Source organism: Eulemur rufifrons, chromosome 29, assembly GCF_041146395.1.
Source record: "Eulemur rufifrons isolate Redbay chromosome 29, OSU_ERuf_1, whole genome shotgun sequence".
In the NCBI taxonomy this organism is placed as follows: Eukaryota; Metazoa; Chordata; class Mammalia; order Primates; family Lemuridae; genus Eulemur; species Eulemur rufifrons.
Window position 1 is genome coordinate 7,924,001 of NC_091011.1, and position 12,827 is coordinate 7,936,827.

The following is a 12,827-nucleotide window of genomic DNA, read 5'->3' on the forward strand; positions in this document are numbered from 1 at the left end:
GTAGATTCTAGAAGATGAACTCAAGTCATTTAACAAATACTTTTCTTCTAAACATCAATATATATCTTGGAATACTCAGTGACAAAAGATTTGGTCTACTAAGGAATCCAGCTTGACAGCTAAACACTCTAGGCCACAAAGTTAACAGAGGTTAGAAACATCTTACAACACTTTTTACCTCCATCTGTTAAAATAAGCCAATGCGAAACCAGAAAAGCATTACTAGCTCTGCTTTATACTTTAGTGCCTAAAGTATCACAGCACCACACTTAGAAGTAGAAAGAAATCTTATCTTCCCCTTAAAGTAGTTATTGTCATGCCATACAGATTTTTTAAATGTTAAAAATAAATTTAAAAAATCCTTGAAAACATATTATCAGATAAAATGAAGTATTGAACATGTATACAAGTCATTCTTCAGAGAGAGCTTAGTCTACTTCCTCCATCAGTGATGTGTCATCATCTCCTTCAAGAGGTGGCATCTCTTCAGTTAAAGCAGCATCGGTATCACTGGCAGTAGAGTCATCTTCATCAATTCCCAGACCAAGTTTGATCATCCTGTAGATCCTGCTAGCAAGGGTCTGGGATCTTCCAGACTGAAGCCAGAAGGCAGGAGTGCAGTAACGTAAAGCAAGATGACTAGATCCTTCACAGACTTGTCGTTCTTGTCAGCCTCTGCCTTTTGCCTTAAGGTCTCAATAATGGAATGATCAGGGTTTATCTCCAGGTGTTTCTTCGCTGCCATGTAACCCATAGTCGAGTTGTCTCTTAGCACTTGAGCTCTATAATTCTTTCCATGTTTGCTGTCCAGCTATATGTGCTTGTGACAATGCAGCATGGGGATGTCGCCAATCAGTTTGACACAGCCACCTTTTCAGCTTTTTTCTCCAAGATGTCTTTCATGATTTTGCAGAGGTTTTCAAACTTTGTTTTTTTCTTGTCCTGTTTCTTTTTCTCTTCTTCATCTCCTGGAAGTTCTTAGCCTTCTTTGGTGGCTGACACTAAAGTTTTCCCCTCAAATTCCTTCAGCTGTTAGACACAGTACTCATCAATTGGCTCGATCATATAGATCACTTCTAAGCCATGCTTCCAAAGACGGTCCACGAAGGCTGAGTTAGCTATCTGGTCCTTCGTCTCACCTGTGATATAGTAGATATGTTTCTGGTTTTCCTTCCTTCTGGTGCAATAGTCCTTGCAGAAGCAGATGTATAGCATTGTAATAGCTCTGAAAGCTTCTTTCTGTTTTGAGAGTTTTCCTGTATTCCAAGCTTTATGTTTTTAGAGAAGTGCTCATAAAACTTTTTGTAGTTCTCTTTATCTTCTGCCAATTCGGTGAAGAGCTCTAAGCACTTTTTGACCAAATTCTTTCTGATAACTTTCAAAATTTTGCTTTGCTGCAACATCTCACGGGAAATATTTAGAGGGAGATCCTCAGAGTCCACCATTCCTCTAATGAAATTCAAGTATTCAGGGATCAGCTCCTCACAGTTATCCCCGATGAAAACTCTGTGCACATACAACTTAATGTTGTTCTTTTTCTTTCTGTTTTCAAATAGGTGGAAAGGAGCACATTTTGGGACAAAAAGAAGAGCTCTGAATTCCAACTGTCCTTCAACCGAAAAGTGCTTCACCGTCAAATGATCTTCCCAGTCATTGGTCAAGCTCTTACAGAATTTTCCATATTCTTCATTAGTAATATCTTCAGGATTTCTGGTCCACATAGGCTTTGTTTTGTTGAGCTCTTCTTGATCAGTGTACTTTTCCTCCTCCCCCTCCTCCTCCTCCTCCTCCTCCTCCTCCTCCTCCTCTTCTTCTTCTTCTTCTTTCTTCCTCTCACCATCCTTCTTTTCTTCTTTTTCTTCATCAGAACCAACATCTTCTATTTCAGGCTTGTCATAAGATTCCAGATTCCTTTTCTTCTTTTTCTTTCTCCTCCTCCTTGTCTTCCTTTTCTTCAGCCTCATCATCGCTGACTTCTTTATCACGTCCTTTCTCCACACAGAGTAATGGGATAGCCAATAAACTGAGAATGTTTCTTCACAATCTCCTTTATTCTTCTTTCCTCCAAGTACTCAGTTTGTTCTTCTTTCAGATGGAGGACAACCTTTGTTCCACAACCCATAGATTCACCTGTGTCAGTTCTAACTGTAAATGATCCCCCTGCTCAGGACTCCCAGGCATACTGCTCATCATAGTTATGTTTTGTGATCACAGTTACTTTCTCAGCAACCAAATAGACAGAATAAAAACCAACGCCAGACTGGCCAATCATAGATATGTCTGCACCAGCCTGCAGAGCTTCCATGAATGCTTTGGTCCCAGACTTGGCGATAGTACCAAGGTTATTGATCAAGTCGGCCTTGGTCATTCCAATCCCAGTATCCACAATAGTGAGGGTTCGATTTTGTTTGTTTGGTATGAGATTAATGTGCAACTCTTTCCCAGAGTCTAGTTTACTGGGATCTGTCAAGCTTTCATATCTGATTTTGTCCAAAGCATCTGATGAGTTTGAAATGAGCTCTCTCAGAAAAATATCTTTGTTTCAGTAGAAAGTATTGATGATCAATGACGTCAGCTGGGCAACTTCTGCCTGAAAGGCAAACATCTTAAACTCTTCCTCTGCCATCAGTTGGGGTTGGTCTTGGGTCTGGGTTTCCTCAGGCACCACAGCAGCACCAGGACGCTGATGCAACTTTATCTCCTATCCTAATCCTCATTTTGCCATGCAAATAAACCTACTTTGCATTATTTAAAAAAGATCTCTCCTTTTTCCATGAAGCTCAGGACTCGTTGCTACACTGTCTCCTAAGAGCATTAATTAAATTAATGTACTTATTGACACAAATTAACTGAACAGGAAAATAAATGAAGTTTTAAACTTTCTAAACCAACCTCCTCCAACAAACTTCAACAATTTATGGTGTCCCGCCCTACACTAAAACATGTAAGGGTGTAAACTCATGCTTTTCACCTTAGAGATCCACCCTGAGTCTCAGCTTGATGACCTATAGGTCACATGTGGCCGTTTGCTTTAAAAACAAATAGACTTCCAAACTGAGGTCTTGTGATTCATGGCAACATCCTGCCCCTGAGGAAAGAATCTTATCATGAGTTCCTCTCATTGTTGATGTACTGATTAATGTGTCTCCTACTGATATTGAAAGGGACGCTGATTTATTTCTGACTTAGAAGTTTTACTGATTGTCTTGCACATAGACATTTTAGCCTGCATGTTGCCATCTGCAGCCAAGATTGTAAGTTTTGTATTCTACCCTCCAATGAAAAAGGACAGCTCCAGCATGAGGAGTCCTCTCCCCTTCTTCTAAACTCACCTGTAAAAGCCTTCCAACTTGTAACAGACCCCCGAACACTCCCAACTTTGTTGGTGTGTCTTCCCCGGCTGGTTCCCACATTTGGTTTCCAATAAACCTTTGTCAGATTAGTTCTGTCTCAACAGAGTTAATTTCGGTCAACAAACCATAATCTCACTCATTTATGACAGTTTATATTTTAGTTTAGTAATGTATTATTTGTATCATAACCTAGATACAGTAAAAACTGGCTTTGGCTAGAAGGAAAAAGGATATAGAACAAGAAAATGTGCAACTATTCCAAACTGGGCTGAGTTAATGTCTGAGAGAACAGAGCCAGACCAGACTGGCCCCGTTCTGCTGGACCACAGAGGAATTCACTCAGAAGCCAACAGCTTGCTTGACTCCTCCAAGCCCCATGCAAGGAGAGTGAACAGTCCTGGTTCTGTTACACCCTGATGTCAAAGAAAGGCTTCTTCCCTTTTCTCCCATTCCCGAGTGTGGAAAGCTCTTCCGCAGCGGGTCCCAAATCCAGGCTGTCACGTGAAGCAGCTCGCTTTGTATCTGTACCCAAGCCTGTGCATTAGGGTAGCTGCTGCTTAGACAGCGTCCTTCATCCCATTGGGTGGGCCGTTTGTAACTAACCCCTTTGTTACCATAACAATATACTCAATTAAAAGAACCCCCGCAAGTTCTGGGGAACAGTGGGGTGCAGCAATTGTTCTCTGCATAATGTCAAGATCATGAAGCAGCAAACCTCTGCTCCCCTCAACACAACCCAAGCTCCTGCCCCTCCCTCTGCCCAGCTGCCTTGAGTGGTCCCTCTTCTTAGATGATCTCAACTCAGTCATCACAGCCTCTCTCTTTGGTCCCCTTTCATTTGGAGACTTTGGGTCAGCACTACAGAGATTTTGGTTGTACAGACATCACTTCTGTCACCTCGCCCTACACCAACTTCCCCTCCACAGCCAGAGGTCCAGGAGAGCCTTGCTCCTAGGGGAGGCCACGTTTTGGAACACACACCCCCAGCCTCCCAGCCTGTCTCCGTTCTCATCTAAAGGGAAAATCTGAGTGGGTTGGGTTAGCAGGCGTTAGTGGGTCCCAGTTCTCTGAACAAGAAAAAATTAATAGCAGGGCACAAACCAGGTTTATTCCTGTGTGGGAAAGCCATCTCCCACACATGATGACATAAAAAGACAGAATATTTCTAAAGAATTGTAAGTGCTGTGGGCATTTAAAATAATGTCCTATTTTTAAAGCCAAAATTGGACTTGGAGCCTTTTATTCAATCTTTCTGGATAGTTGATATTCCCTTTGGTTTCTGACTGAATTTGGTGAAGGAGAAGATAAGATCACTTTATGCTTTTATTGACATCTGATGAGAAATTTATTTTATTCTTTTTAATTTTTCATGCTTTATTTACCTATATTAACTTGCTTTCCTGAGACATAAAGGTTTAGAACACAACATTGGGAATGTATTGCTACTGATAAAAGAAATAATGAAACACTAACATTAGCACTTCCTATGACTTCAGCCCCTCAAAATGTCCCGACATGCAAATGATGATAACTCCATAAAAAATAGCTTTCCTAAATACATAAAATGATAATGCAAGTTAATCTTGTATCCGATGGGTAGAAACATTGTCAGTTCGGAGTAATTTTCATATAGTTGAATACATCACAAGGCTGCCAATGCTATCGGCAGTACAGGTAGCAATAAAACACGCTCAAGACTGCCCATTCCTGGGGTTCTGTGCATGCTCTAACTCAACACATAAGGTTCAGGTCCCACAGTGACACACGCTGTAGGCTAGCGTTTGGGAATACAGTGAAGTAAAGGAAGAATAAGGAGAAAAAGCACTGTCCCTGACTTTATGGAGGAGTAAACTTAAAGTCAGGTAGAGAAAGAGACAAAAGTTAAAGAATAAGAAATGTGGAGCAGCAATGCCAACGATGACAAGGGTTGAAAAGGGAACGTGCATGATATGAAGAGGGTACCACAGAAACGTCATGATGGGGCTGCTCGGCCGTTCTGAGGACAGAGAAGGACATGAGCAAATGTCCTCTGGCAGGAAGGAATGCAGTGAGGTCCAGGCACTGGAAGATTCTGGTGCCGAGGATATGGAGAGCGAGTGGGGCTTGGTGCTGTGTGAGGCTGTGAGACCAGTGTGGGCAGGTATGCGAGGATGTGTCAGGGAGTTTTACCCGAGTCTTGCTTTCGGGAAGAATTAGAAATCACTAGAGCAATTTGAGGGTGTTCCCGGGGCCTTGAGAGATGACGTAATCAGATTTGAGTCTCAGAAATGGCATTATTTGCTCTGACACACCCCCTCTCTGTGTCTTTACAGCTTCCCTCGTGCCAGACAAGGACCCCTGCGATTACTTTGAGTCCACCTGGATAAAGCAGGTGTCTCCCCATCTGCAGGTCCTTAACTTAATGACATCCACAAAGTCCCTTTGGCCATGGACGTTACTATATTTATAGCTGCCAGGGATGGGGTGTCATTATTTTGTCTGCCACAGGTGCACAGGCAGAAAAGCTGGGAGGCAGCAGCCTTGTGAGAAATGAAGGCCCCTTGGACCAGAACATCTGCAGGGGAGAGGGATAGGAAGGGAAGGTCTGGGAGGCAAAGTGGACAGGACGTCATAATGGACTGGGTGTGGACAGTGAGAGGAATAGAAGTACCCAAATAACTCTCATCGCATCCTTGAATTACAGTGTGAGTTCTAAGAGCATGAGTGTTATGTTTGGAAGGGATCAAGGTTTGGCAAGACAGTCCATGTATTTGATTTGGATTATATTGAGTTTAAAGGCCTTGAGGTCATTCAAAGGGAGATTCCTAGTAGATACTTAGACAGATCTACAACTAAAACTAGGTTTGTCCATAATGTAAATCTGAGATATGTATTATTGAACTGTCCTCTACACCTCATGTAGCATCAAAGAAGGTAGAGAAAAGGGAGAGACAGGGGGCATCAGGGGAAGGCAGCCCACACCTTCCCATGTGGGCGGGGGGACTGGGTGTGAATACCGGTCACTCACTCAGGAGCAGTTTGGGTTTGCCGTCTCACTTCCTTTCACAGCAGCACCATGCGGTCGGCGTCATCACCCCAGCTTAATAAAATGGACGTTAGAGATGCTTAAGTGACAGCGTGTGCTATGGGTTGAAGCGTGTCCCCCGAAAGATACATTGAACCCTGACCCCCAGCACTCATGAATCTCATGAATGTGACCTTATTTGGAATGGTCTTTGCAGATCAAGTTAAGACAAGGCCATTAGGGTGGGTCCTAATCCAGAATGACCGGTATCTATATAAGAAAAGGAAAACACACAGTTAAAATGGCTTTTATCGAAAAGATAGGCAATAATGAATGCTGGCAAGGATGTGGAGAAACGGGAACGCTCGCAGGCTGTTGGTGGGAATGTAAATTAGTGCCACTACTATGGAGAACAGTAGGGAGGTTCCTTAAAAAACTAAACATAGAACTACCATATGACCCAGCAATCCCACTGCTGCGTATATATCCAAAAGAAAGGAAATCAGATACAGAACACAGATCTGTACTCTCATGTTTCTCTCGCACTATTCACAATAACCAGAGTTTGGAGTCAACCTAAGTGTCCATTAACAGGTGACTGGATAAAGAAATTGTGGTGCATATACACAATGAAATATTATACAGACATAAAAAAGAATGAAATCCTGCCATCTGCAACAACATGGATGGAAGTGAAGAATATCATGTAAAGTGCAATAAGCCAAGCACAGAAAGACAAATTTGCATGTTCTCACTCGTATGTGGGAGCTAAATATTAAAACAATTGATCCCACAGAGACAGAGAGTAGAATGACTCCTACCATGGCTGTGAAAGGTAATTCAGAGTGGGGGATAAAGTGAGGATGGCTAATGGGTGAAAAAATATAGTTAGATAGTTAGATAGTTAGATAGAGCAGACAATATTTGATAGTAAAACAAAGTGACTATAATCAACAAAAGTTAAGGTATACTTTAAAATCTAAAAACATGGAATTGGAATGTTCCTAATACAAATAAATAAGTGGTTGAGGTGTGGATACCCCAGTTACCTTGATTTGATTAATACACATTGTATGCCTGTATCAAAACATCACATGTACCCTGTAAAGGTATATAATTATTATGTACCCATAATAACAAAAACTATTTTTTTCTAAAGAAGGAAAACACAATGTGAAGATAGATGCATACAGGGAGAATGCCAGGTTGTGGCAATGGAGGCAGAGAGTCAAGTGACATGTCTTCTGGTCTAGAAATGCAAAGTATTGACAGCCACCATCAGAAGCTAGAAGAGGCAAGAAAAGATTCTACCCAGAGTCTCAGAGGAAGGGTGGCTCTGCCAATACCTGGATCTTGGGCTTCTAGACTCCAGAACTGTGAGAGAATAAATTTATGCTGTTTTAAGCTGCCCAGTCTGTTGTACTTTGTTATGGCAGTTCTAGAACCAAGATATAGGACCCAGTCTAATTTCCAAACCCTATTTTTCTGTACCACTCCATTTCTGAGCAAGATATTCAGTGCTATTTTTTCTGTAAATTAATTTGTATGGCTGCTGTCTTGGTCCATTTGGACTGCTATAACAAAATACCATACACTGGGTGGCTTATAAACAACAAAAATTCATTTCTCACAGTTTTAGAGGCTGGAAAATTCAGGATCAAAGCAGCGGCAGATTCAGCATCTGGAGAGGGCCTGCTTCCTTGTAGAAGGTGATGTTGCTCTATGTCCTCAGGTGATGGGAAGGGTGAGGGTCTCTCTGGGGCCTCTTTTACAAGGGCACTAGTCTTCACTCTCATAACGTAATCACCTCCCAAAGGCCCCGCCTCCCCAAAACCATCACCTTGAGGATTTCAATACATAAAATTTAGGGGGAAGAGGGTACAAACATCCAGACCATCACAGCTATACTGATTGGTAAATGGGAAAATCAAACAAAAGTCAAGTTGTGGGTGCAGTTGGAAAAAGAAAAGCTGCAAATTCCAAACTGAGAATTATCTCATTGTTTTCAGTCCCGATGTTTCAGTGTTAAGAGGGTGCAATAAGATAAGGACTAAAAGAAGAGTTGTTCTCTATGTTTTCTGTGCTAAAGACTAGAGGAAAGATAAAAGGGTAAACTGGAAAATTAAAAGGGGATTGAAGACATTTCAGAGGGCAATGGCGGAGTGGAGAAAAATAAAAGTTGAGATCTAAGAAGAAAGACTCAGAAACAAAGTTTATCCCAGTGAGGCCTGATGGGTCCCCAGTTTCTGCCTCTCTCTCTTCTTCCATCATCACAAATCCCATGCTTTTGTAGGTCTCTTCAGGATCTAGACTTGTCCCCTCCACTCCGGACACGGCCCAGCAGCCAGGCAATTTCAGGGTGGAGAGAGATTCTTATTGGGGCTGCTATTACATGTGGCTGTGCTTCCTCTGGCTGCCTGGACACCTGGATTTATTTCTATTCTGCCCTACGCTGACCTCCTGCTAGAGACATTGACTGTCTCATAAGCTTCAGTAACCACACTCCAAGTCCTACAAGAAAATTCCTTCCAAAACGCATCTAGTTTCCAGTTCCAGTTCCACCTATGACTTGGGTATCTCTGTGCAAATCATCTTTAAAGTAGATGAGTGTCCCTTTTCCCCTTGCAACCAAACACAGGATACATTATCCGTATCATATCAGTAATAACAGTGTTTTCTGTTTATATGTCATGGACAAAGCATTTCCTTCCCTAGAGGTGCCAATTTTCTACTAAGATCTTGCTACCAAGTTGCTTGCAGGAAATGAGATTAAGCTGGTGTGTGGGAATGTGTCCCAGTGACCCCATTAAACAGCTCTGGGCTCCTGGGACCTGAAGTCAGGGCATTTTTTCTCCTTGTGGGCATTACAGTTACATGAGGGATGGCCCCACATTTTTCACTTTGAATAAACTGAAGGAAAATGGAAACACTTTTCATGCACCTAAAATGTGCAAGTGTTTTCTTAGAAAGCAGTGAATAAGTGTAGAGTGTTCAAGGAAAGCACAGGAATAACTCAGGTGGCCTTGCAGCTCTGGAGGACAGGGACTCCAATGTTGCAGATGACTGTGGGGTTTGTGCTGAGGCTTTTATGGCCAGGACACCTTCCTACAGCCTAGGGCCATGGGGTGACGCACACCATCTCTGTATCAGTGAGCGTTGCTGAAAGTGTTGTGCGCAGGACTGTTTTGAGAACTCACACAGCCTCACAAGAAATGACAGTCTCTCACTTTGATTAAGTCATTGCCTCGCTATTGCTAGTTTCGAGCAGTCGTCCCGAGTGGTGATTGTGCAGGTTTGCAGGTTGTTGTTTTTATGGGTTCCTTCGGCAAACATTTACAAGAACATTCATACATATGAGGCTCTGGGAATATACAATGTTGCAACTGGTTCTGAACTTATTTTTGGAAAATTTTATCATCTGCAAGGAAATAAATAAGAAAGATTATACTTTTTAATGATAAAGACATGTATAGGAATCAAGACACTCAGACGTGGTCACGATTAACTCTGTCTGAGCCAGGGAAAGTTTCAAGGAAGAGCTAAGAGAGGAACTAGTAATGCGTCTTGAGAAACAGTCCCTGGAAGACAAGAGGCAAACCTTGGCAGGCGGAGCAAGTAGCGTGTGCCACACGCAAGCTGCGCAAGAGCCCGGCTTGGGGGCAAGGCTGGAAGCTGCGGGTATCGGGGGCAGACGCTGCATGGGAAGGAGGAAGGGGGACGGGCCGGAGGGCAGCAAGGGACATGGGAGGACAGGTCTTCCGTGACTGAGTGTGACTCTGGAGAGCTAATCGGGCACAGCAAGGAGGGCTGAGTAGAACATGGCAGGTGATTGTCAATGGGGCCCACCGGGGGCTGCTCTGTAAAACACTCACGAGATGCACAACACAGGGAGACGGGAGGGCAGCCTCTCTCCCTAAATTACAAACCTATGCAGGTACGGCCCTGCTGCCAACCTTCCCTGTCTGCTCCTGCAGGTCTGCAGGGCGAGTCCAGGTCCCTGGGCTGCTCAGGGCCTGACCCTCATCTGCCTTCCCTGGAATTTCCTCACATGCATGGTACAAACATTTCAAGTTCTTCTCACCTCTGCGCCTTTTCAGGACTCACTTCTCTCTTCAGAACGTGGCTGTTTGCTGTAATCAGCTCCCTCACCAGCTCAAATGTCACTTTCTCGGTCAATGTTTCCTTGACTTTCTTGGTGTTTCAGCGACACTTCCTGCTGCTGACTCGGCCTCCCCAGGAAACACGACCGTGGAGGCCCAGGGAAGCCTGGATTGTTCTGAGAGGAAAATCGATGCTCGGTCACCCATTCACTGATTCGTTCCAACAGGTATTTATTGATCACTCATTCGGGGCCAGACGCCGGGAATAAGATGGAGAGAGGAAAACACACACACACAAACGCTGTCGCTGGACTGATGGAACTTGCAGTTTAGCGGGGGAGATAAACACGTTTCAGATAATTGCACACAAGTCGTTTTACAATCACGGTGCTTGCTATGAAGCAGATGTTCGGGGTGAAATGAGAGGGATTACTAGCGGGAAGGCCCCGGGGCCGTGTTCAGGAGGGCTTCCATGAGGAGTGACGTTTGTGCTGACACACGAAGCGTGAGGAAGTTAGCTGGTAGACACTAGGCGAGGAGGAGAACACAGCACAGGAAATCGCACGTGAGCGTCCTCTACAGCAGGGGGGCACGGCTTGCTGGAAGAACCGCAAGGCGGACGCAGGTCCATCGCTGGACGGGGAAGGTCTGTGCAGGACAGGCCAGTTACGGTGCTCCAGGCGTTGTTGAAAATGTTTTCTCTATCCTGAGAGCATTGGGAAGGCTCAAAGGAGTGACATTCTTGGCTTTACATGGAAAAAAAAAAAAATCACCCCATCAAAAACATGGATGGCAGATGGTAGACAGGAAAAGTTAGATTAGATAAAGAGAAACTAGTTAAAAATATTAGTGCTATGGTAAAACTACTGTCCAAGTGAGAAATGACGGAAGCTTCATTAGGACAACGAAAGAAGAGGTGCGGGGAAAAGTCGGTCAGAGACGTTAAGGAAGATCACCATGACTTGTAAAGAACCGATCCCGGAACACGAGGGAGCAGCAGGTCTCAAGGACAGCCCTCGCAGCCCCACCCCTGGAGCTGCAAGGGTGCGGTGATGTTCCCTGACGTGGTGAGCACACAGGCGGTGGATGGGTTGCCCTGGAGAGAAGATACATTCATTTGTTCTCTTGGTAAGTTTGATGAGCCCCTGAGACATGAGTGGAGAAGCCAAGTGGGCTTTGGTGCATTTCTGGGCTGTGGAGAAAGTGATCTGTGAACTGCAGCCCGTGGTGGTCACTGGTGAGGAAGGGGTTGCCTGGGAGGGCAAAGAACTGGGCCCGCAAAGCCCCCGCAGTGCACTGCCGCGTGAAGGAACATTTGCCTGAAAATGAAATTAAAAAGAGGGAAAGAAAACCAAGAAAGTGTACAGTCATGGAATCCAAGGAATAAAGACATTTCAACAGGGAGGGCAGTGGATGTGAGCTTTACAGTATCTCTTGGACTTAGAAAGATGGAGACCCTTGGTGACCCGAGCCAGGGTGGATCTGGCGGCATAAAGGGAGCAGTGGCCAGAGCGAACAGCAGGGGCAGTGAGAGGAGGGGAACTCGAGGCAGTGAGACAGAAATGTCTTCCGAGACTGCTTGCAGGGCCGGAAGGAGATGGAGTGGACGCTCAATGGGATTGCTGAGTTGTCACTGATGTGGCACTTGCAGAGTCTTTTATAAAGTGGGAGAAAAAAAAAAAGCATCTTAAATGTTGCCAGAAGGGTCCAGCTCTAGAAGAGATAATGGATACACAAGAGAGAAAAGAAATAATCAAAAGAGAAAGATTCTAGAGAAAGAAATGTCATATTCTCAGAGCATAACACACTTCAGCTTTTAAACTTTCTTAAATATTATTAGATAGATTTTATCAGATTATGAAAATTATCTTGTAATCCTAGCTTTCTAATAGAGGTTATCATCTATTTTGTGAAATATTTTTTCTTCATTAGAGACAATGCATATTCTTGCCTTTGAATACAATGACATTCTCTAGATAAATCACATTTGATATGAGACATATTGTATACACTACTGAATTCTATGTACTAATATATCTGTATCCATGTTCGTACATTAAGTTGCTCTATAATTGTCTTATTTTCTATTCTTGGACAAGTTTTTGTACCAAGGTTATACGGGATGTCATAAAATGAGATGGAGAGAATTTATTTTCTGAAGTAGTTTGTATGATAGAGAGTTCATCTCCTTTAGTGTGATGCATTCGTAAAACCATCTGGGCCTGCTGTCTTGGGACGGGGTGTTGGTGGGGATGTACTGAGATGACATTTTACCGTCAAGTCATTTTCTAGAGTGGCTGTTGTTTTCTTGAGGCAGCCTTGATTTTTAATTGCTTACTAAAAATATCATCATTTCATCTGTTTTCAAAT

At 43.5% G+C, this 12,827-nt stretch overlaps 1 pseudogene; it reads right to left on the reverse strand.

The window, feature by feature from the left end:
• Nucleotides 1–428: 428 nt before the first annotated feature.
• On the reverse strand, nt 429–2,547 carry LOC138377061 (heat shock protein HSP 90-alpha-like; annotated as a pseudogene).
• Between the last annotated feature and the right edge of the window lie 10,280 nt (nt 2,548–12,827).